This window comes from Canis lupus, chromosome 7, assembly GCF_048164855.1.
Source record: "Canis lupus baileyi chromosome 7, mCanLup2.hap1, whole genome shotgun sequence".
Lineage (NCBI taxonomy): Eukaryota > Metazoa > Chordata > Mammalia > Carnivora > Canidae > Canis > Canis lupus.
In genome coordinates, this window is record NC_132844.1 from 37,763,908 (window position 1) to 37,789,947 (window position 26,040).

At 39.3% G+C, this 26,040-nt stretch overlaps 1 pseudogene; it reads left to right on the forward strand.

Annotated features, from left to right (window-relative positions):
• Positions 1-263: 263 nt before the first annotated feature.
• LOC140636401 (small ribosomal subunit protein uS9m pseudogene) lies at positions 264-4,608 on the forward strand (annotated as a pseudogene).
• Positions 4,609-26,040: the final 21,432 nt, after the last annotated feature.

Below are 26,040 nucleotides of genomic sequence, written 5' to 3' on the forward strand. Positions count from 1 at the left end.
AAACTTAATAAAATTTTCAGGAGTAAAGAGAATGTGATTTCTAGGTATCTTCATAGACTTTTATTTGACATTAGAAATTATAAAGAGATATCAAAGGATTTAAAATCTGCCACACTGAAGAGCAAAGCAAGCCTAGTTACAGTTATTGAAGTTCAAATGTATTGGTCTCAAAGGAAAGATTTTCAACTCCAAAGTGTTCTGTGATCATCAAAAATTCTTGAAGCAAACATTTACAAGTCTTTTATGTTAAGCTCTTGAAACACATGTACACGTGCACATTCAGAGCATACAATCAAAGGTACAGAAAATTGTGCCACTTTCAAATTCAAGTTAGGGCAAGATAGGGAGAAAGATCAGATTTTGCCCTAGTCTACACTTTTACCAAAAATCCAGGCAGTGAAAATCGAATGCTGGATTTAGATTATCCATAAATAGCTTACATAATCATGTTGAAAACTATGCTAAGAAAGTTTATCTAGCCACAGTGAGAGAAATGTAATGGTTACTAAAGAAATTATGCAACTCATACTTTCAAAGATAAAGGAACTGTGATGGGTTCCAATAGTTCTTAATTCAAGGACCTAGAGCCAAAAAATTCAAGATCTTTCTTGTTTACAATCCCAGGTGTAAGATGGAGAACTATTAGCCATACTTCATTTATTAGCATAATCCACTTGGTTACACTAGTCTTCTGAGTAATTTTGCTTGTGCCTCTCTCTCACCATCTTTTCCCATTCTGCATTACCTAACTTTGAAGAAACTGGTTGTCTTGTTAGGAGAAAAATTCTGAAACCAGTCTTGCTTTTTCAGTCTACCTGCAAAAGGAAGGTTTGGCTTCATCCATTTAGTTCAATTTCTGAGAAATTATCTGAAGATGACCAACTAGCATTTTGAAATCATGTGATAAAAAGCAAAGATAACAAGGAGAAGAAGACAGAACCAGAGAAATAAGAAATAGAGTTATAAAGATCAAGGAGTAGACCAGGGCTGGGAAAAGAGAGGTACAGGAAAGGGATTTGGGTGAATTGGAAGAAATACTAGAGCAGTGCAACAAGGTATAAGGGAAGAGGGCAGGAGACATGGGATTTTAGAAAATGCTACTTTGACTCTATCTAGATCTTCATGTTTTAGAAAAAGGTGAGTAAAGATTAAGTAAACGTCAATTAAAGAAATTTTTGCTAGCTGTTCTTGATCTTTCTTTGATTTAAACATTGCTCTGAGATTTAACCACATGGATCTCCAGCTTCTTAAGCCGGTTATGAAGACAGATAACAAAGACCTGAATGTTAGCATCGTGAAAGCAATTTAGGCCCATATCCAGATGTCTCTTCAATGTCTCTCCATTTCCATAGCCTCAGTCTTCATTTACATCTTGCTTCACTTCAAACATGGCAAAATCCTCCTTTATTCTATATTCTTATCAATCCATCCTCTTTCTTTTTCCATAATATAATCTTACCAGAGACTGCAGTGAAATGTCCAGCTTTTTTTTACTTAGCATCTCAACAGACCTAAAGATTTACTTAGCATCTCAACAAACCTAAAGACCTAACAACACTCTTTCCAGCAGGTCTCCTGAGCTATCTTTGTGTCTTTCTTAATATCTCTATTGGGAGAAACTGTGGACTATAATTTGGCTGAGTAGCAGGCAGCAGGGTTTGTAAGCATTCAGGCATGGGACTACCAGTCTTTTCCCAAAGATGCCCTTTAAGTTCAAAGGGATATCTGGAATTCTGACCAAATAGGCAAAATAAAAAGTTGATAGCGTATTAGAAAGGAAATCTGTTAGAGTTAACCTACTTGTTAGAGTTAACAACAAACAAACAAACAAAACAAACCTATTCCTATTGAAACTTTGCTTTGAGAACTTCATTAAGGAATACAAAGTTGCTTCTACCAGAACATATATTGGGAAGGACTACTCAGAGTAAGGGAGACATCCTATTCAGGTTTCGTACTGGAGAAAAGCTTTCTGAGGGATGGTGAAGGCCGTCATTGAAGAGGTTTCTTTGTTCTATATCTCTCTTGACAGAACCTTATATCTCACAGATTGAAGCTGGGAAGTTACCCCTGAGATACAACCCCAATAGTCTGGGAAATACAAATTCAATTCCTCTGCTCAAGGCAGTTCTCTTTCCTGTTCCCTCTTCTCTCACCACATAAAAACAGATATGCTCAACTTCATTTCTCACTGTTTTAGAGATGATATAAAGAATTTCAAACTACTAGAAAGTAGATATTTTTCCTAGAATATTTTTGTTTGAATGTGATTTTTTTTAAAGATTTTATTTATTTATTCATGATAAAGAGAGAGAGAGAGAGAGAGAAAGAGAGGCAGAGACACAGGCAGAGGGAGAAGCAGGCTCCATGCCTGGAGCCCGACACCGGACTCAATCCTAGGACTCCAGGATCATGCCCTGAACCAAAGGCAGGCGCTAAACTGCTGAGCCACCCAGGGATCCCCGCTAAGCCACCCAGGGATCCCCTGAATGTGATTTTGGCTGATCTCTTTCAGTTTAAAGTAAAAAGGTCAAGAAAATAAAATGGGGGCTAAAACCCTGAAAGACTATCAGTTAATCAAGCACTCATTTGGTCATTCAACAAGTATTAATTGAGAACCTACTAGATGTTAGGCCATTAGGCATTTGTTGGGTGCTACAGATAGAGCTACAAGAGGATATCCTGCACTCAAATAGGATACATACTAGTTAAGGATTCACAGTAAACAAATAGGTGAATATCATATGTACCATTTACTAAAAGCCTTAAGAACAGGCTGAATGAGCATAAGGGTGTCTAACTGAGCCATGATAGGGGAACACAATGGTGTTCAGGGATGGACTAACTTTCAAGAGCAAAATACGACTCAGGAATGTATCAGCGTTGGGGAAGCATGAAAATTTATCTGTTGTTACTGCATAGTTGGATCTTAGCATAGTTTATTATTGAAGTATGTTTTATATATTTTTGTATTTATTATATTTTATATTATTTTTCCATCCCTTTCTTTATCTGCACACACAGTTTTTCATATAAAAGATTTAATTCAATCATTTATCATTCCTTACTTACTGAGTACTTCTTATGTGCTAGGCATTATCCTAACATTCTAGTGATTCTGTAGTAAAAAAGACCATTGAGATTTTCATGGGGCATAGTCTATAGGGGCTCAAAACTCAGATTATGCAAATAAGCGAAGCCAGCAAAATATACTGTAATAGAAAATGGCAAAGACTTATTAAACCTGACAAAAACTTCTCTGTCTATTGGAATTAAAATTCAGATTATGAAGCAACACTGAGTTACTCACAGGATGCCAATTAGAGACTTCTGCTAGATCAAGAGAAGTAGTTGCTTCATACTAAAATACAAAGGGGAATGATCTGACCCCCTAACCCTCCTACCTGACTCTCTGGTGGCCAACAGGTTGGCTCCCTATGTATCCTGCCGCGCTGCACTTTCCTACCTCTTTCTCGAATGTAGGGTTAGCCTTTCCCTGAAACAAGGCACAAAGCGCCTGGAAAGCTGCAGCTGCTGAGTTGTAGACAGGTACTGGATCCCAGATATTAAGGCTAAAGCACTCCACAGGTGTAACACCAAAGAAAAATGTTGCAGCCTTAAGACGTGAAACTGGATTTTATTAAAAAGCAGATGGAAGAGTTCAACATAGGAAAGAGATATTTAGCCAACATGATGGGAAAAGATCCAGAAACTTTTATGCAAGAGGATATTGACAAAGCTATTGCTTGCCTTTTTCCAAGTGGTTTGTTTGAGAAGCAAGCCAGGCCAATAATGAAGCATCCTGAACAGATTTATCCAAAATAAAGAGCGATCCAGTGGGGAGAAGATGGCCATCCATTTCATTTTCTTTTATACTGGCAAACAGGCGTATTATTATTTATTAATGCATGAAGCATATGGAAAGCTACTAGAAGTAGAAAAACGTCAGAATCAGTTGCAAGCCAAAGGTCTAATTTCAGAAAAAAACTAAAACCAAAGACCTGATTGGCAGCAGATGGCTGATTTAGGAAGAGCTAGAAGAAATGTTAGTGGAAAAACTGTCAGATCAAGATTATGCACAGTTCATTCGGCTGCTAGAAGGGTTATTGACACTGCACTGTGGTTCCGAAGAAGAATTTGTGCAGAGATTTCGTAGGAGTGTAACTATCAATCAAAAAAACAACTGATCGAACCTGTGCAATATGATGAGTAAGGAATGGCCTTCAGCACCAGCGAAGGTAAAAGAAAGAGTGTAAAAACAGAAGCAATCATTTATGGGCATGGAAGTGGAAGAATAAAAGTAAATGGAATTGACTATCTTCTTTACTTCCCAGTGACACAAGACAAAGAACAGTTGATATTCCCCTTCCACTTCCTCGACCGGCTTGGAAAACACGACACAACCTGTACTGTCTCCGGGGCGAGCAGTCATTGCAGGCTGGAGCCATACACTTGGCAGTGGTGAGAGCCTTGTGCAATTTCGTCACAGAGGAAGAGGTCAAGTGGATGAGAGTAGCTGGACTGCTGACTGCTGATCCACACATCAAAGAATGGAAGAAGCCAGGCCAAGAGGGAGCCTGAAGAAAGTTTACTTGGAAGAAGCGCTGAGTGTTCTTTCATAGGCAAGGAAAGGAAAAGCAGTGTATATGTGCCTGGCATGCAGAAGGTATACAATAAATATTTGCTGGCCAGTGTGACGGCAGCACCATCAGGCAAAACAAAAACAAAGATGAAACAAAAACAAAAACAAAAAACAAAGGGGGATAATCTGTAATACAGTTTCTGGAGGACACCTGAGTCATACAGCAAATCACTGGAGTAGAGGGAAGAAAGATAGATTTTGGGACCCAAACAGATTATGAGCCAGGACTACTATGCCTGGCTGTGAGTCTTAGTTGTCAACTGTAAAGAAAGCATCACTGTACCACCTCTTTTCCTATTTCTCACACCTTTCCACTTATTTGCTAATATTATATTCCTAGAGAGCTGAATCAACTTCACTTTGTCTCTAAGTTTCCAATGAAAGAAATTGTAAGAAAAACACAAAGACCTATTGGGATCATGATACTGATGAGCTGCAGGAAGAAATCATAAGTAATGGAAAATATTTTCCAGGTAGAAGTATGACAACTAGCCACTTTGTATTTTGAGGGTAATGGGGAAAGGGACTTCTGCCTATGAACAGAAGAGGAATACCTCCCAAAATGTGAGGGAAGGAATAGTATATGAATCTAAAAGGGTACAAATTCACTTTAGAACAATAGCAAGAGAAGCAGTCTTTCAGTGAGGCAGCTACAGGGCAAAGCCCACGCTCTAGCCCAGAGCAATGGATCAGACAGTGGGACACAGAAGAGCTGACAGTTACCTGAAAAAGCTTGACATCCAATGCAACCAGGGATCAGCAGTGTGACATGGAGAGAGGGAAGCACAGGGGAGAGGCAGAGCTCTGCACTTTGGGCATAAGATGGCTCCACTGTGCCACTTATATTGGCCACTGTGAGTCAGAAATGGACTGAAAAGAGCTGAAAGAAGGCAAGGAGCAGAGATGGAGATCTTTCCTAGATTTTGATTTTAGTAGCAGAGGTTAGCAGGGTCAACAAGGTAGGGTGCCTACCCCTTGTGAGCTACTATGGGATAATATAAGTGAGGGAGGGATGGCATGACACTAATTTGTGCTGTTGGTGTGGCATGACTGCCACCCTTTGCTTAGGGGTAGTAATCTGGAAAATATGGCTTACATATGGTGTCCTCTATAAGATATATATAGCCTGCACTAGGTGAGGTTGGTGTCAGAGCTTCCTACCCATCATCTGGCTCCACTCCTGGGCTGGCTCCCCCGAGCTCCTTCTCTTGGTCTTTGGCAGGGGCATCTCCATGTTGAGGTTTCCCTTGGTTCTGAGGATTTTGATCCTTAGCCAAGCTGCAAAGCAGAATTTTGGGAGTGAGTGATTTTGATCCTTTCTGGCGGCTTTTGGTAACCTCTCACCTGGAGCCATAGTTTACAGCTTTGAATTTTTTAAACAATAAAATATAATTCCTGGTTCATTGTAGGTACTTAATAAGTGTTACATACATACATACATAGAACAACAAAAAAACAGTCTTTACTCTGCTTGGTTTGTTCTGTGTTTTATAAAAACAGAGTAAGCAGAGTAAACATTTTTCTCTACTTTAAGAGAGTCTTCTGGAAACTCTTCTATCCCTTGATGTCAGAGTAGCATTACCCAGGCTGGGCATTTCCCACTCCATCTGGTAGTGATATACTTCACTTGTAAAGAGGAAAGAGTCAATAAAGGCTTTAATGAGTAATTGGTTTAATAGAGCATCTTGAAAAGTGGCCACACATTCTATTAGAATGATTACAATACAATTTCACAAGACCAACATTTTGGGTGAATACATAGAGCTTAAAAGCAACTAAATAATCACTCCATAAGTATTGGCAAAGGATTTCTTTTTCTAAAAGTATCTAGGCATATAGTGAAACTTTATATAATAATGCTTTGACTAGATGGGGTGGTTGCTAGTGTGTGCTTATATTTGCATTTGAAAACCAAACTCTTGGGTAGCTTACAGTCCAAATGCAGACTTTCAAAGGAAGCACATTCCTTACGTCAGTTACAATACCATCTCTCTGTTAAATAAAGGTAATATTAAGTAAACATATGTCAACTTTTCCTCTCTCCCAAAAGTTCCAAATGACTCTTAACATTTCCTTCTATATGTTATTTATTGTTTCTAATGCACTCATTGCTTTTTCCATTTCTTTGTAAAACTGTTCACAGTGCACAGAATATTTGGAAATTAGCATCAAAATTCATCAGGAAGCATTTCTCATAAGAAATAAGAACATCACCTCTCCCTTATACCTTGTTGACTAAAACAATTTATATCCGTGTTTTTTTTTCCATGACTGAACAAGAAAACTAAACACTGAGTTAGAAGAACATCTTTCTCCATACATTTTAATAGTTTCTATTATTAGATACTAGCATATTCAGTTTTACTGGACTTCTCTTAGCTGATCCCTCAGATGCAACACTTATAAGTTGAGTAATTACCCAGTATATATATTGACAGAACAACAGTCTCAAACAAGCAATGAAAAAACTTGCTGCATATGTTCATCTCACCACAGATGCTTTCCCCCTCACTCTGTTTTGTTAAGTGCATCAAATATTAATAAATCCGCTTGTGAACATTCTTACATATGTCTCTATGATGATCTTATTTTGTATGAAAATTCGTCTTTACTAGGTTTATAAAATCTTTATATAGGCAAATCTTTTGTAATAAAAAATTCTGAGGGTGGCATAGTACTGTAAACACAGATTGCTAAAGGCAGAGAAGCAAGAAGATTGATTAGCATGGTTTAGACTCAACAAACCACAATGAAAGGCAGATAGCCAAACAGTTACTACTTAGAAAATTCATAATCAGGACCAAGACTGCAGTAATATGGGGTGCTGATGAAATTATGCCGGGGCTACATATCCGGTGAAAATCCATTGTGATCAACAGTTAAGGCCAATGTTAATAGAGTTAATTTAGGACCTGCTAAAAAAACTCTTGGGTAATGTAATAATCTAAAGCCTTTTGTTAATTTTGAATGGGGAAGTAATTTCTGACCAGTAATGTTCTACGTGTATGCTGGTTTTCTCTGAGAAACATAATAAACCCATTTTACTGAGCATATTTAGCAGCTCAGTGACGTAGGCAAACATTTATCTTCTCAGAATTTGTGTTCAGAGATGGTATTACCAGCCATGTCTGATGTATAGGTTATTGTGAAGGTCAGATTAGAAGTCCCATTACTGGAGATTTTAGGTTTTCCTCCCATGTGGCTGATGAGATGATAACTTGTCAACTTAATACTATAATGACTTAACTAGACCATGTTGGTTTTTGATGAGTGGTTCTTCTCACTTACTTGTTTAAGGGTTCTTAAGTGATACCTGATTTATTTTATCTTCTGTTCTTTCTCAATGTAGTGCAAGGTTATATAATAATGGAGACACCATAATATAGAAAAAAGCCTGGAGATTAGAGTCAGAGGATCTTGCTTAAATCCTTATTCTATAATACAGGGTAAGCTACTTAATTAAACTATAAAGATGGAGAGGAGGAGCAAGATGGCGGAAGAGGAGGGTCTCCAAATCACCTGTCTCCACCAAATTACATAGAAAACCTTCAAATTATCCTGAAAATCTATCAATTCGGCCTGAGATTTAAAGAGAGACCAGCTGGAATGCTACAGTGAGAAGAGTTGGCGCATCTATCAAGGTAGGAAGACGGGGAAAAAGAAATAAAGAAACAAAGGCCTCCAAGGGGGAGGGGCCCGCGAGGAGCCGGGCTGAGGCCGGGGCGAGTGTCCCCAGGACAGGAGAGCCCCGTCCCGGAGGAGCAGGAGCTGCACCGACCTTCCCGGGCGGAAAGGGGCCCGCAGGGAGTTGGAGCAGGACCCAGGAGGGCGAGGATGCCCTCGGGCTCCCGGGGACACTAACAGACACCTGCGCCCCGGGAGAGTGCGCCGAGCTCCCTAAGGGCTGCAGCGCGCACGGCGGGACCCGGAGCAGCTCGGAGGGGCTCGGGCGGCGGCTCCGCGGAGGGGGGGTGGGGCGGGAGCAGCTCCGGGGGCTGGGGCGGAGGAAGAGGCTCCGTGCGGAGGGGGCTGCGCGGTTCCAGGAGCAGCTCGGAGGGGCTCAGGCGGCAGCTCCGCGGAGGGGGTTGCGCGGACCGGGAGCGCGAATCCACCAGCTCAGGCTCCGGAGCACAGGGCGCCGGGACACAGCCCAGGATCCCGCCTCCCCCGGGACAGGCAGAGGCCGGGAGGGCCCAGGACAGCAAGGACGCTCCTGCCCCAGCTGAGCACATCAGCGGCCCCGCCCCGGAGCCTCCAGGCCCTGCAGACAGAGAGCTCCGGAGTTCCTGCAGGAGCTGAATCCAGGTTTCCAGAGCTGGCCCCGCCACTGGGGCTGTTCCTCCTGCGGCCTCACGGGGTAAACAACCCCCACCGAGCCCTGCACCAGGCAGGGGCAGAGCAGCTCCCCCAAGTGCTAACACCTGAAAATCAGCACAGCAGGCCCCTCCCCCAGAACACCAGCTAGACTGACAACTTCCAGGAGAAGCCAAGGGACTTAAAGTACACAGAATCAGAAGATACTCCCCCGTGGTTCTTTTTTTTTTTTTTTTTTTTTTTTTTTGCTTTTTGATTTGTTTCCTTCCCCCACCCCCCTTTTTTTCTCCTTTCTTTTTCTATCTCTTTTTCTTCTTTTTTTTTTTTTCGTTTTTTTTCTTCCCTTTTTTTTCTCTTTCTCTTTTCTTTCCTTCTTTCTCTCCTCTCTTTTTCTCTTTTTCCCAATACAACTTGCTTTTGGCCACTCTGCACTGAGCAAAATGACTAGAAGGAAAACCTCACCTCAAAAGAAAGAATCAGAAACAGTCCTCTCTCCCACAGAGTTACAAAATCTGGATTACAATTCAATGTCAGAAAGCCAATTCAGAAGCACTATTATACAGCTACTGGTGGCTCTAGAAAAAAGTATAAAGGACTCAAGAGACTTCATGACTGCAGAATTTAGAGCTAATCAGGCAGAAATTAAAAATCAATTGAATGAGATGCAATCCAAACTAGAAGTCCTAACGACGAGGGTTAACGAGGTGGAAGAACGAGTGAGTGACATAGAAGACAAGTTGATAGCAAAGAGGGAAACTGAGGAAAAAAGAGACAAACAATTAAAAGACCATGAAGATAGATTAAGGGAAATAAACGACAGCCTGAGAAAGAAAAACCTACGTTTAATTGGGGTTCCCGAGGGCGCCGAAAGGGACAGAGGGCCAGAATATGTATTTGAACAAATTCTAGCTGAAAACTTTCCTAATCTGGGAAGGGAAACAGGCATTCAGATCCAGGAAATAGAGAGATCCCCCCCTAAAATCAATAAAAACCGTTCAACACCTCGACATTTAATAGTGAAGCTTGCAAATTCCAAAGATAAAGAGAAGATCCTTAAAGCAGCAAGAGACAAGAAATCCCTGACTTTTATGGGGAGGAGTATTAGGGTAACAGCAGACCTCTCCACAGAGACCTGGCAGGCCAGAAAGGGCTGGCAGGATATATTCAGGGTCCTAAATGAGAAGAACATGCAACCAAGAATACTTTATCCAGCAAGGCTCTCATTCAAAATGGAAGGAGAGATAAAGAGCTTCCAAGACAGGCAGCAACTAAAAGAATATGTGACCTCCAAACCAGCTCTGCAAGAAATTTTAAGGGGGACTCTTAAAATTCCCCTTTAAGAAGAAGTTCAGTGGAACAGTCCACAAAAACAAGGACTGAATAGATATCATGATGACACTAAACTCATATCTCTTAATAGTAACTCTGAATGTGAACCGGCTTAATGACTCCATCAAAAGGCGCAGGGTTTCAGACTGGATAAAAAAGCAGGACCCATCTATTTGCTGTCTACAAGAGACTCATTTTAGACAGAAGGACACCTACAGCCTGAAAATAAAAGGTTGGAGAACCATTTACCATTCGAATGGTCCTCAAAAGAAAGCAGGGGTAGCCATCCTTATATCAGATAAACTAAAATTTACCCCAAAGACTGTAGTGAGAGATGAAGAGGGACACTATATCATACTTAAAGGATCTATTCAACAAGAGGACTTAACAATCCTCAATATATATGCCCCGAATGTGGGAGCTGCCAAATATATAAATCAATTATTAACCAAAGTGAAGAAATACTTAGATAATAATACACTTGGTGACTTCAATCTAGCTCTTTCTATACTCAATAGGTCTTCTAAGCACAACATCTCCAAAGAAACGAGAGCTTTAAATGATACACTGGACCAGATGGATTTCACAGATATCTACAGAACTTTACATCCAAACTCAACTGAATACACATTCTTCTCAAGCGCACATGGAACTTTCTCCAGAATAGACCACATTTTGGGTCACAAATCGGGTCTGAACCGATACCAAAAGATTGGGATTGTCCCCTGCATATTCTCAGACCATAATGCCTTGAAATTAGAACTAAATCACAACAAGAAGTTTGGAAGGACCTCAAACACGTGGAGGTTAAGGACCATCCTGCTAAAAGATAAAAGGGTCAACCAGGAAATTAAGGAAGAATTAAAAAGATTCATGGAAACTAATGAGAATGAAGATACAACCATTCAAAATCTTTGGGATGCAGCAAAAGCAGTCCTAAGGGGGAAATACATCGCAATACAAGCATCCATTCAAAAACTGGAAAGAACTCAAATACAAAAGCTAACCTTACACATAAAGGAGCTAGAGAAAAAACAGCAAATAGATCCTACACCCAAGAGAAGAAGGGAGTTAATAAAGATTCGAGCAGAACTCAACGAAATCGAGACCAGAAGAACTGTGGAACAGATCAACAGAACCAGGAGTTGGTTCTTTGAAAGAATTAATAAGATAGATAAACCATTAGCCAGCCTTATTAAAAAGAAGAGAGAGAAGACTCAAATTAATAAAATCATGAATGAGAAAGGAGAGATCACTACCAACACCAAGGAAATACAAACGATTTTAAAAACATATTATGAACAGCTATACGCCAATAAATTAGGCAATCTAGAAGAAATGGACGCATTCCTGGAAAGCCACAAACTACCAAAACTGGAACAGGAAGAAATAGAAAACCTGAACAGGCCAATAACCAGGGAGGAAATTGAAGCAGTCATCAAAAACCTCCCAAGACACAAGAGTCCAGGGCCAGATGGCTTCCCAGGGGAATTTTATCAAACGTTTAAAGAAGAAACCATACCTATTCTCCTAAAGCTGTTTGGAAAGATAGAAAGAGATGGAGTGCTTCCAAATTCGTTCTATGAGGCCAGCATCACCTTAATTCCAAAACCAGACAAAGACCCCACCAAAAAGGAGAATTACAGACCAATATCCCTGATGAACATGGATGCAAAAATTCTCAACAAGATACTGGCCAATAGGATCCAACAGTACATTAAGAAAATTATTCACCATGACCAAGTAGGATTTATCCCTGGGACACAAGGCTGGTTCAACACCCGTAAAACAATCAATGTGATTCATCATATCAGCAAGAGAAAAACCAAGAACCATATGATCCTCTCATTGGATGCAGAGAAAGCATTTGACAAAATACAGCATCCATTCCTGATCAAAACTCTTCAGAGTGTAGGGATAGAGGGAACATTCCTCGACATCTTAAAAGCCATCTATGAAAAGCCCACAGCAAATATCATTCTCAATGGGGAAGCACTGGGAGCCTTTCCCCTAAGATCAGGAACAAGACAGGGATGTCCACTCTCACCACTGCTGTTCAACATAGTACTGGAAGTCCTAGCCTCAGCAATCAGACAACAAAAAGACATTAAAAGCATTCAAATTGGCAAAGAAGAAGTCAAACTCTCCCTCTTCGCCGATGACATGATACTCTACATAGAAAACCCAAAAGTCTCCACCCCAGGATTGCTAGAACTCATACAGCAATTCGGTAGCGTGGCAGGATACAAAATCAATGCCCAGAAGTCAGTGGCATTTCTATACACTAACAATGAGACTGAAGAAAGAGAAATTAAGGAGTCAATCCCATTTACAATTGCACCCAAAAGCATAAGATACCTAGGAATAAACCTCACCAAAGATGTAAAGGATCTATACCCTCAAAACTATAGAACACTTCTGAAAGAAATTGAGGAAGACACAAAGAGATGGAAAAATATTCCATGCTCATGGATTGGCAGAATTAATATTGTGAAAATGTCAATGTTACCCAGGGCAATATACACGTTTAATGCAATCCCTATCAAAATACCATGGACTTTCTTCAGAGAGTTAGAACAAATTATTTTAAGATTTGTGTGGAATCAGAAAAGACCCCGAATAGCCAGGGGAATTTTAAAAAAGAAAACCATATCTGGGGGCATCACAATGCCAGATTTCAGGTTGTACTACAAAGCTGTGGTCATCAAGACAGTGTGGTACTGGCACAAAAACAGACACATAGATCAGTGGAACAGAATAGAGAATCCAGAAGTGGACCCTGAACTTTATGGGCAACTAATATTCGATAAAGGAGGAAAGACTATCCATTGGAAGAAAGACAGTCTCTTCAATAAATGGTGCTGGGAAAATTGGACATCCACATGCAGAAGAATGAAACTAGACCACTCTCTTTCACCATACACAAAGATAAACTCAAAATGGATGAAAGATCTAAACGTGAGACAAGATTCCATCAAAATCCTAGAGAAGAACACAGGCAACACCCTTTTTGAACTCGGCCATAGTAACTTCTTGCAAGATACATCCACGAAGGCAAAAGAAACAAAAGCAGAGATGAACTATTGGGACTTCATCAAGATAAGAAGCTTTTGCACAGCAAAGGATACAGTCAACAAAACTCAAAGAGAAGATGTGGTTTATGTATACAATGGAATATTACTCAGCTATTAGAAATGACAAATACCCACCATTTGCTTCAACGTGGATGGAACTGGAGGGTATTATGCTGAGTGAAGTAAGTCAGTCGGAGAAGCACAAACATTATATGTTCTCATTCATTTGGGAAATATAAATAATAGTGAAAGGGAAAATAAGGGAAGGGAGAAGAAATGTGTGGGAAATATCAGAAAGGGAGACAGAACGTAAAGACTGCTAACTCTGGGAAACGAACTAGGGGTGGTAGAAGGGGAGGAGGGCGGGGGGTGGGAGTGAATGGGTGACGGGCACTGGGTGTTATTCTGTATGTTAGTAAATTGAACACCAATAAAAAAAAAAAAACTCAAAGACAACCTACAGAATGGGAGAAGATATTTACAAATGACGTATCAGATAAAGGGCTAGTTTCCAAGATCTATAAAGAACTTATTAAACTCAACACCAAAGAAACAAACAATCCAATCATGAAATGGGCAAAAGACATGAACAGAAATCTCACAGAGGAAGACATAGACATGGCCAACATGCATATGAGAAAATGCTCTGCATCACTTGCCATCAGGGAAATACAAATCAAAACCACAATGAGATACCACCTCACACCAGTGAGAATGGGGAAAATTAACAAGGCAGGAAACAACAAATGTTGGAGAGGATGCGGAGAAAAGGGAACCCTCTTACACTGTTGGTGGGAATGTGAACTGGTGCAGCCACTCTGGAAAACTGTGTGGAGGTTCCTCAAACAGTTAAAAATAGACCTGCCCTATGACCCAGCAATTGCACTGTTGGGGATTTATCCCAAAGATACAAATGCAATGAAACGCCGGGACACCTGCACCCCGATGTTTCTAGCAGCAATGGCCACGATAGCCAAACTGTGGAAGGAGCCTCGGTGTCCAACGAAAGATGAATGGATAAAGAAGATGTGGTTTATGTATACAATGGAATATTACTCAGCTATTAGAAATGACAAATACCCACCATTTGCTTCAACGTGGATGGAACTGGAGGGTAATATGCTGAGTGAAGTAAGTCAGTCGGAGAAGCACAAACATTATATGTTCTCATTCATTTGGGGAATATAAATAGTAGTGAAAGGGAATATAAGGGAAGGGAGAAGAAATGTGTGGGAAATATCAGAAAGGGAGACAGAACGTAAAGACTGCTAACTCTGGGAAACGAACTAGGGGTGGTAGAAGGGGAGGAGGGCGGGGGGTGGGAGTGAATGGGTGACGGGCACTGGGGGTTATTCTGTATGTTAGTAAATTGAACACCAATAAAAAATAAATTAAAAAAAATAAACTATAAAGATGATGATGATGATGATGATGATGATGATGGTGATGGAAGAGGAGGAAGAATAAAAGGAGGAGGAGAAGGATAGCTTACACTTGCTCAGGACTAAGTCTCATACAACATCTTGTTATTAATTCCTCACATCAACCTTATTATCATCCTTATTTTATGAATGAGGAAATCAAACTTAAAAAGTTTATTATAAACTTCTTTAAAAAAAGGTTTATATGACTTCCCAAATTAACCAGTATTGTAAAAAATAATTTGAACCCACGAAATCTGATTCTAGGGGCACCTGGGTGGCTTAGTCAGTTAAGCACTTGCCTTGGGCTCAGGTAATGATCCCAGGGTCCTGGATTGAGCCTGCACCGGGCTCCCTGCTTGGTCCCTGCTCTGCTTCTCCCTCTGCTCCTCCCCCTGCTCATGCTCTCTCTCTCTAAGTAAATAAAATCTTTAAGAAAAAATTCTGATTCTATAATCCTTGCTGTTTTCTGCTGCCCTCCCATCCAAAGGGGATAGTGACCTACTTGGAGTGGCTGTGAAAGTGAAAACTGGCCACATTACTATACAGTATATTCAATGCTTAATCTGAGACTTGATAGCAAACTTTTTGGGTGATAAAAAATTTCTTCTCTATCTTTCTCTGGGATCCCCATTGATTTTGAGCTTGAGAAAAAAAAAAAAAACAGTTCATGATAACCTGAGAAGGGATTCAAGTACATTACGCATTTAGGAGAGAGGGGGCTGTTGTTTCCCACTCCACCAACACAGAACAACCAAAAAATGGAGTTTCATAAAGTAAGGGCTGTTATGATCTTGGTCAGTAACTAGGATTTTTTTTTATAAATAACCAGGATGGCAACATACTATGGAAGTTCTTAGTTATGAAATCTTTTCTGTAAGTGTCCACAAAAAAGAATTGCTACTCATCTCTCTGAGTTTAGCTTTGACTTAAACCTACAGAACTAGTAGTTTAAGTTGACTTTTCAAAATCCCTTCTAAATCCTAAACTGTGACGCTATACATTTTTCATGATAATTTCTAACAAAATTGATGCAAACCCTTGAAAACAAGCCTTTTTATTGGTAGGCTTGCTGGGACTGCCATAAAATTTTTAGAGACTAATAAAGTTTTGGCTAAAATTTCTATAAGCACTCAAACAGTATACATTCGTGTTTACATGCATATGAGGTAGTTTAATTTCAATTAAATTGGGTAAAATTTATCATAAAATACTGGAGATCTGGTAAATTGTTTTTTTGGGAACAGATGTTGTTATGATAGTTTTTAAAGCTTGGTTACATTTTAATGTGAAGAGAGATGAAGCTTCAGCAATGGTGTTTAATATCTTTTATAATGAAGCTGACATACCAGACTGGCTGCAACAATGCTTTGGTGATAATCGGTGTTATTACTATTGCTTTTGTGGATAATTGCTTTTTAGGTATTGCTTTTGAAATCTAACTTTTTCCCCCTTGATTGGTATGTTTTAAATATATAAAACAACTGAACTTTGCAGTAAAATCTCCTTATTAATAAGGCATGTTGTAAAATAAAATCATCTAATTCTGAACAAGGGAAGGTTAACAGAGTTGATCATTAATACATAAAATAAAAAGAAAGATAGTAACCAATTCTACTTCAGAAAAGTATCTATACATAGGTCAGCTTTTTCCAGGCCTACCTGGATGGTAATGGTTTAAGGGCTTGTTTGTAGGTCAGTGGAGGAATATAGCTGCTTTTTGGAAATAGATGTCAAGAATCCACAATATATGCAATCTATACTACTTTGGTTCCAGACAATGACAGCTTTCATTATAATGCAAATATTAATAATAATATTTAATTATTGTCAACATTAACACCTTAACTCAAATGCATAAAAAGGGTAATTTAGGAACATACACACCTTTTAAAAAAACATCCAACATGGGCTGTATGCTCTCAGTTTGGATGCCTATAAGACAGAGAAAAATGTGAAGTATGAGGAAGTTCCTAGTGTTGAAGGATTCAGGTTGGATACCATGGCAGAAGGATGGTGGTTGGGATGAAGACACCTGCTCATTTTCTTAGACATGGGGTAGATGGAGTGATACAATACAGATGGGAAATGCAATGAGACTAAATTGTGTCTCCTTTTCCTGGGCTAATTAAAGTATTTTATATATGAACACATCAATAACCACTCCATCCAGGAAATTGCCTCCACTTTATCCACAATCATTCCTCATAGATAGCCACTATTTATCTTCCTAAAACTTGGGTTCATTGATTTTAACTTTGTACTCTTATATCACACAACATTTGGTGAACATACAGAATTTAACTTAGAGTCAAATATGTGGTGCATGTGTATTTTTGTGCAGAATATAGGGTAGCTGGGATGATATACATACAAGATCTGCTATGCAAACCCTGGAATAAAAAAGAATCCCCGATATGCATTCTTATACTACTCATGATTAATAATAATCTTAATTGCATTCAATTGAGAGGTCAGCATGGCTTTGAGTACCCTGGAAAAAGTGATGGAATGTCTATAAAAACTTGATAGTATTGACAGACTTTGTTATTTATTCCCACATGTACAGGAAATAGAAGAGAGGGATGGCCATTTCTGAAGGTCAGACTAGAGTGTTGGGCCACAGTAGCTATGCCAAAAAGAAAATGGAAAGGGTTATTGAATTGATGTCAGTCTAGGTGTATTTCTGTAGGAACAAGAAAGAAGACTCTATATTTCATCCTGTTCTATTCAAGAGTGTAAACAAAGAGACTTAGAAAAATGTATTGACATATAGTACTCAAATCCAAAGATAAAAAATTTAGAAAGAAAATTAGTATGTTGGATAAAGAAATAGGAATCAAAAATAACTTTGAAAGCTAGGATCATAAAGTAAATATTATATAAAGAAATGTAAGATGTCTAAAAGCAAAGTTATATGTTCAGAAATCAAATCGTACAATTCTAGGATGGAGGATAATTGGGTTTAGCTAACTGTGAGTTCAATGAATAAAGAGCAGATGTGTTGGCTCAGAAAGCTCCTGAGGTTTAGGCTAGGTTTATAGAAAGTGTCTAAGTGGTCTTGCTGGGTTTTACGTTGATTAGACCTCACTAGGAATCATCTATTCAAGGATAGTTAAAGAGGTTCCTGAAGGGCATCCAGAGGGAGGTGTTTGGAATAGCTAGTGGTCTAGAAACTATATCACATGGTTGTAGGAGAATGGGATGTTTAATTTATGGGAATGATGACTTGAGGGAGGGCACATGATGGGTGGTCTTTGAGTACAGTATTTTTACACAGAAGATGGATTAGATTTCTTCTGTGTGGTATAAGAGGGCAAAGCTAGAACCAATGGGTCCAAGTTTTAGAAACAAAAATATTGGCTCATGAGGAATGATTATAGATGACAAGGAAGCAGCTTCCTGGGTGGGGGCAGTGGTTACTTGAAGTGTTTATACTTAAAGGCACTATGTTATTCCAGGAAAGCCAGAGATTCAGGGTAAAAGACATCTTTGGAAATGGTATTTTCCATTACTAGAGATGATTAGGAATAGGCTGAAAGATCATTTTGGAGGGATGTAGTTACTTCTGGGGGCCATTTAAGCTCTCCCATCCTAAATTTCTGTGAGATTTTTCAAAGGGAGAGTCTGAAAAAAGGTAATCGCTAAACTCTGTTTAAAAAGAGTAAATGTCCTTTTCATATATTTTTTTCATGATTGTTCTAATTTTGATCTAATTATTTATCATAATTCTTCTGTGTAAATGAACGCCTTTGACATTTGCAATGCACAATTATATTTCTCTGAATACATGTAGATATGTTAGCATTTGAAAAACTGCAGTTTTCTGTGCCAGAGTGCTGAGATTCTCTCCATTATCCAAATATTATTTGACTCTTGCTAGCTCTGCTCAACGTGGAACAGTCTTAAAAGGTATGATAGGAATAAGTTAACTTTACAAATGAGGAAAGTCTGTAAAGAATACCTTTTGTGAAGATGTCTTTAGTTCAGGGAAGAGCATTTCATTAGAGGTTGAAAAGACCTCACCACCTGGCATAATAAAATAATTTTAGAACAATCTACTCTCACAGAAAAGAAGACAACAACTGTGGAAGTGACATTTCTTTCTGACCAGGGGGAAAAAAAAAGAAGGGAGAAAAAAAACAAAATGCTTTTAGGGAATTAAGAAAGCTGAATAAGTGAGAAATACTCAGTGGTGCAAAGTGAAATAATAGAAAATCATTCCAGGAGCTGAAAAGCACTTAAGCCAGGAGATAGAGCTTTCTTGGCATAGCCTTTCAAGGCTCCCTTCCAAGAGATGGATATATTTTGAGGCAAAGCTTATCTGGTTCTTAAGAAGTATGACTGCTTAGGTGAACAAAGTGATCATTAGATCTCATATATATAAAGTGGAAGAGAAACTTTGGTTTTAGGAATCTTATCTGAAATGTATTGGACTTAAAGGCTATTAGTAGCCAATTCCTCCAAGAAGTAATATTTCAGAATGTTTTCTCTCAAATATCCTGGTTACTCATAGCTTCCTCTTCATAATTGCCTTTATAACTTTTTCAAGAGGCTAAAGAAAATGCAAGGAAAGGTATGTGGGATCTCTAGATTCTTTTTCATAAATATTTTCTAACTGCTATTAATCACAGTCACTTCCTTCTCCTTGCCTAGCACTTTCTTCAGTTCTCAGCATATATGAACACTTATGCAATGCTTTTGTTGACCAATTCCTAGGAAGATAAAAGCCTATTGCCGGGACAAATGGTTCACATTTAGTGTTTTGCCTCAAAATAAAGTCTTTGATTAAACTCAGTGGGAAGAATGTGTGTAGCAGGCAGTCCACCCAAAAATAAAAGTAACTTTGTGTTGAGTGAGCTCTGTTCAACATTGAGCTAAGAAGCTCCTTAGGACTAGTGACTCCTTTAGAACTGTCTCCCCACAGACAGTCAAGCTCAGTGGTTAGAAAAAGCTGGAGGTGGGGAGAGAAATGCATCTTTGGGGTTTTAAGAAGTTGATGCCTTATGTGGCAGCAAGAGCAGGTGAACAGTAGCCAACTAAAGCCCAAAGGGCATATAATTCGATTTGCCAACATGTAGTATAACACCCAGTGCTCATCCTGTCAAGTGCCCCCCTCAGTGCCTGTCACTGAGTCACTCCATCCCCCTCGCCCACCTCCCCTTTCACTATCCCTTGTTCGTTTCCCAAAGTTAGGAGTCTCTCATGTTTTGTCACCCTCTCTAATTTTCCCCACTCATTTTCTCTCCTTTCCCCTCTAGTCCCTTTTGCTATTTTTAAAATTATCCTCTTGAGTAAGAGTTAGAAAAGGGTATTGGACAGACTTCCCTCTGGATCTGCATAAGCCCTTAGATTTGGGGATAGTTCAGGGAGTAGGAGTCATTGGCTCAGACTAGACCGATATTGGACTTACAGTCAAATTTAGGAAGGGGACAGTTGTTCTGGTGTACATCTACTTGGAAGCTATCAAAAAGGTGTGATGGTACTGGCTCCCCAGATGCTCTGTAGCTTCTAAATCCTACATATATTTTTTTGTGCAGGATGGAGAATTGAAGAAAAAATATAAACTGAAGATAACAGATGGTTTTACTAATTTCCACCAGATGGGATATGGAGGGAAAAGGTTATTGTTGTTTTTTTCAAAAGGCCTTAATTTTATTTATTAATTCTTCACTAATTCTATACCCTCCACCCCACTCCATGTCTTTATGGGATACTCACTGAGTTCAATAGGTGTTGAAGCATCTCAAAGGTTTCTCCTGGTCCTCTAGGTCCTTCTATGCCTTCTTGTATATCTGGAAGACAGATAGTCCTGGCTAGTGTAGATTTCATTCTCTCTGGCAGCACTGGACACTAGGTTCAGAGGTTACAGAAATATTTGCTGGGGTGTTCAGGTGGGATAACTCCTCTTTATATACATCAAACTCCTGATTTCTAGTCTCCCTGAAGTTGCTCATGGCTCCCTAGTGGCTGAGCACAGTGAGGCACGTGGCTGGTCCCAGGAAGAGTTGCAGCATTCAGGCAAGCAGAAGGCTGCCCATGCACTTGTGATCACTGTTTTGCAGCAGGAGAGTCCCCATTCCCTCCATAGAAGCATAGTAGCATGGCCCTCACCCAAACTATGGGCTTCAAGATGTGCAGAAATGATGTGGCTACATGCTACACCACATAGCGCTGTGTGCAGATAGCAGGCTGTCTCTTGCTGAACGAATGGATGAATATTCTGTTCTTCATGTGGTGGGTCAAGCCTTTGGTGGGACAGCTGATCCCACAGGGGACATGGTGGCCCAGACTGGGCACACCTCCTCTCCCCTCCTCAGGGTCCTGTTTTCTCTCCACTTGTTCCAGGTGGGCCTGCTTGTAGGCATTGTTCTTGCTGTTGCTGTTTATTTTGTTTTCAAACATATGAAATTTATTTTATTTTTTTTTAATTTTTATTTATTTTTTTAATTTTCATTTATTTATGATAGTCACAGAGAGAGAGAGAGAGAGAGAGAGAGAGGCAGAGACACAGGCAGAGGGAGAAGCAGGCTCCGTGCACTGGGAGCCCGACGTGGGATTCGATCCCGGTTCGCCAGGATCGCGCCCTGGGCCAAAGGCAGGCGCTAAATCGCTGCGCCACCCAGGGATCCCTGAAATTTATTTATACATCACCATTTGAAAGACAGAACATAACGAATTTCACTTTCTGGAAAGTCACCTTATTAAAAATACATGATATTCCCTCAATATAAGAAGATAGGTCAAGGTTCTCTGACCACCAGTGAGATGGAAAAGCTTTAATCACTTCCTTCAAATTTGTCAAATTTCTTCCCAAATTTCTACAGAGATGATTTCAACTCACAGAATTTTGAGAGAACTTTTTCCAGAAATTAGAGTGAAGAAAATAACCTTAATGTTTGGGTTAGAAAAAGTTATTGCCCCCAATATGCCCCATCTTCTATGGGGAGAAGTCCATAGCAACAGGGTAGCTGTCACCTGCAACTCTGTCAGCTGACTAAAAACATTTATGTATTTAGACTAGAGATGTTTCCATTGACCCAGTTCCATATTCTTTGTGATCTATATTCAATTTAATGAGTTGGAGATAGGATTCTGTCCCAGTTCTTCAAGGCTCTAGGTTCCAGAGCCCTCTCAGTTCACCTCCAGAATTCTTTCCTTCTGAGGTGGCATGCAAGCTTGGGTTGCTCAGAAAGCAGAGCCTCAGGGCAAGGGCTGAGGGCTACTATTCAAGCCCTAGAGAGTGTAATCCTAAGGAACTGGAGGAAGGGACAAGAGGAACAAAGCTAGGAAAAAAGGACCAATATGAAAATACACTATTGATCTGACCACAGGTACAAGTGATTGATTGCTCCCTCTTTTGGAACCGTCCTCTGGTTTAGGGCATGTATAAATAGTGATTCAGCACTATCCATCTGGGCAGGGTAGAGATAGGCAGAAGAATTTATCCCCCCTTTCTTGTCTCCTGTTGATTAAAGAATTGCTCCCCTGACATAGCTTTCTCCAGACCTAGCTCCCCCAACTTAACATTCCTGCTGTTTGGGTTGTGTGTGTATGGGCAACAAGCAATGTCTCATAGCACCATACATCACTGTGTCAAGAGAGAAGCCCTAGAGGAGTATCTGAGAAACATGCTTTGGCATAAGATGATTATACTCAGCTGAAGTTGGTCAGAGCTCACAAAGACTTGGTTATTATTCAGTGGCTGGAACAAGAAGACAGTGAAGCTCAGAGAAAATGAAAGATAGCAAAAGGTATCTGATAATGGTGGAAGAGAATAGGGGCCACATGGCAGTTATTTAGCACTTTCATCCTTGTCAACCCTCTTCCCACACCTGCTTTCTGAAGACACAAGCTTTCCTGATTCCTGACACTTTCTAGAATTCTGCTAAGAAACTTGGCTTGCTTCTCACATGGCCCCCACTACAGCAATCTGGGTTTGACCAAACTCCTCATTCTTAAGCCATTCTTTTTTTTTTTAAAGAGTATGTATGTATGTACGTACTTATTTATTCATTTATTTGAGAGAGAAAGAGAGAGAGAGAGAATGAATGTGTGGGGCGGGGAAGGGAGGGGCAGAGAGAGAGGCATAAGCAGACTCCATGCTTAGTGTATATGTGCTGCAGAAGCGAGCCACCCATGCTTTGTGTAGAGCCCAACACATGGGGTCATGGGGCTTGGTCCCATGACCCCAAGATCATGAACTGAACCAAAATCAAGAGTCAGAGGCTCAACAGACTGAACCACCCAGGCGCCTCTCTTAAGCCACTCTTATTTTTACCTCCCTTTCTCCTGTTGCACAGTGGGAGTAAGGGTTAGAGTTGTTTCTTACTTTCATTGGAGATAGAATTTCTCTTGTTCTTCTAGGATAAACAACCATTCTGGTTTGTCCTGACTGTCCCATGTTCAAAAAAGATAGATTCAAAACATTTTTATGAATCAAATTATCCTTTAGGTATAATGATGTTATCAAATAACCTTAAAGATAAATGTTCCATATTAATAGCTATCATTAATAATCATTATTAATTCTTTGTAAACTCTATTTTTTGTATTAGTCAGTGTTTTCCAGAGAATCAAGAGGAAATAGAAATCTATAGAAATCTATATCTAGAGCTATACTGAGAAAGAGAGAGCTTTGTTGATTCACTATAACAAATTGGCTTATAGCTTATGGAGGCTGAGAAGTCCCAACAGCATAACTGTTGTCTGCGATCTACAGACCCAGGAAATCTGGTTCTTTGTCCCATTCTGAATCTGAAGGCCTAAAAGAACCAGGAGAACCAATGGCATAAGTTCTAGTCCAAGTCTGAAGGTGTGATTACTGAGAGACCCAATGGTCTAAGTTCCAGTTCAAGGACAGAAGAGTGATGCCTTGGCTCCTGCAGTTAGGCAGAGAGAGAATTCTCTCTTCTTTTACTTTTTTGTTCTATTCAGGTCTTCAACAGAGAGGAAGATGCCCACCCTCACTGCAGAGGGCAATCTGTTTTATTAATCTATCAATTCAAATGCTAATCTTATCTGGGAACACCCTTATAAACACACACAGAAATAATAACTAGGGGGATCCCTGGATGGCTCAGCGGTTTAGTGCCTGCCCTTGGCCCAGGGTGTGGTCCCGGAGTCCCGGGATGGAGTCCCACATCAGGCTGCCTGCATGGAGCCTGCTTCTTCTCTCTCTGCCTGTGTCTCTGCCTCTCTCTCTCTGTGTGTGTGTGTGTCTCTCATGAATAAATAAAATAAGAGCTTTAAAAAAAAGAAATAATAACTAACCAGATATCTGGGTACCCTGTGGCCAAGTCAAGTTGATACACAAAGTTAGCCATTAAACTTTCAGTCTTTTTTGTCTTCAAAGATTTCTCCTTTTTTGAATTGGTTCTGGCACAGTGGCATTGGCTCAAAGAAGAAAGACAATGATGGTGATAGCTCCTAGGCTCCAACCATATGTCCATCAATGGATGAATGGATAAAGAAGATATGCTTATTATATTGGAATATTACTGAGCCATCAAAAATAACAAAATCTTGCCATTTTCAACAATGTAGATACAAAGTTACAAATTTAGTGATCCAAAGGGGCACCTGCACCCCAATGTTTATAGCAGAAATGTCCACAATAACCAAACTATGGAAAGAGCCTAGATGCCCATGGACAGATGAATGAATAAAGAAGTAGTGAGCATGTAGTGAGCATAACATAGCATATAGAATAGTCAAATCACTATGTTGTACACCTGAAACTAATGTAACGTATGTCAACTATACCTCAATGAAAAAATTCTAAGGATTGTCATTGTATATGTGAATAGATACAGTGTATTTTAGTGAATCTATGTGCTCACTGCACTGTGCTGTATTAAAAACACTCAGTAAAAGTACATGTATAAAAGATGTTTCTGAGATTGCTAGTCGTATATTTGAAGTTGTGTAGTATATTTCATTGAAAAATGTGTTAAATATACTATGATTCTGGAATACAGTAGTACATAAATTCACAAGCACAAAAATGCTCTTAAGAATTATTATTTTTGAAAATCTGGAAAACATGGAGAGAGAAACAATTATTCTCCCTATAGGCAAAAAACAATTCAAAGGACAGTGAATTTCTCATCAGAAACCATGAGGCCTGAAGGAAGTGAGATAAATATTTTTCAACTGCTAAAAGAAAGAACTGTTGGGATACCTGGGTGACTCAGTGGTTGAGCCTTTCCCTTGGGCTCAGGGTGTGATCCTGGAGTTCTGGGATAGAGTCCCCACAGGGAGGCTTCTTCCTCTGCTTATGTCTCTGCCTCTGTCTGTCTTTCATGAATAAATAAATAAAATATTTAAAAAAGAGAAAGAACTATCAAAAGAGAATCTTATATCCAGTGAAAATAACCGTCAGGAATGAAGGTAAATCAAGATATTCTCAGATGAATAAAATCTAAGAGAATTTGTTGCCAGCAGACCTTAACTAAAAGAATGCCCAAATGTTAATTTTTCTAAACAGAAAATAAATGATAAAAGAAGGAATCTTGTATAAAGGAAAAAAGAAAAACTGAGTATGAATCCAGAATGAGTATAGACTTCTTTTGCTCTCCAAAGTTTTCTAAATTTTATTTTATGGTTGAAACAAAAATTTTAATGTTGTATGCATATAGTTTATGTAGGGAAAATATTTAAGACAAATATATTATAAATGAGAGAAGATAAAGAGACATAAAAAGTAAGTTTTCTATACTTTTTTAGAACTGGTAAAATCATAACACTAATTGGTAGGTCATCTAGGCATAATATAATGCTTATAGAAATCACTACAAATACTATAAAATAAATACACTCAAATATGGTACAGATAAATCATAATGAAATTCTAAAGAATATTCAAAATAACCAAATATTCAAATTATAATATTATAATAAATAATATTCAAGGAAGGCAGCAAAAAGAAAACACAGAAATTAAAAACTGAGAGAAAAAAATGCCAGAATTAGGTCCTAAAGTATCAAGAGTTACATTAAAGGTAAATGACATTAGTGCACCAAAGACAGAGATTGGTGAGCAGATTAAAGTTAGGATATGAACTTTCTACTTAAGTGAGAAGCTAGACATAATCTATTTAGAGGAATAGATAATATCCATAGCTAATAATCATCAAACACACAGTACATGTGAGGCACTCCATTATTAGCTATACATTTGTTCCTTATATAATACTTAAATTTATGAGATAGGTAGTATTTTACTCCATTTTTGAGATGACAAAATAGAAGCTCAGAG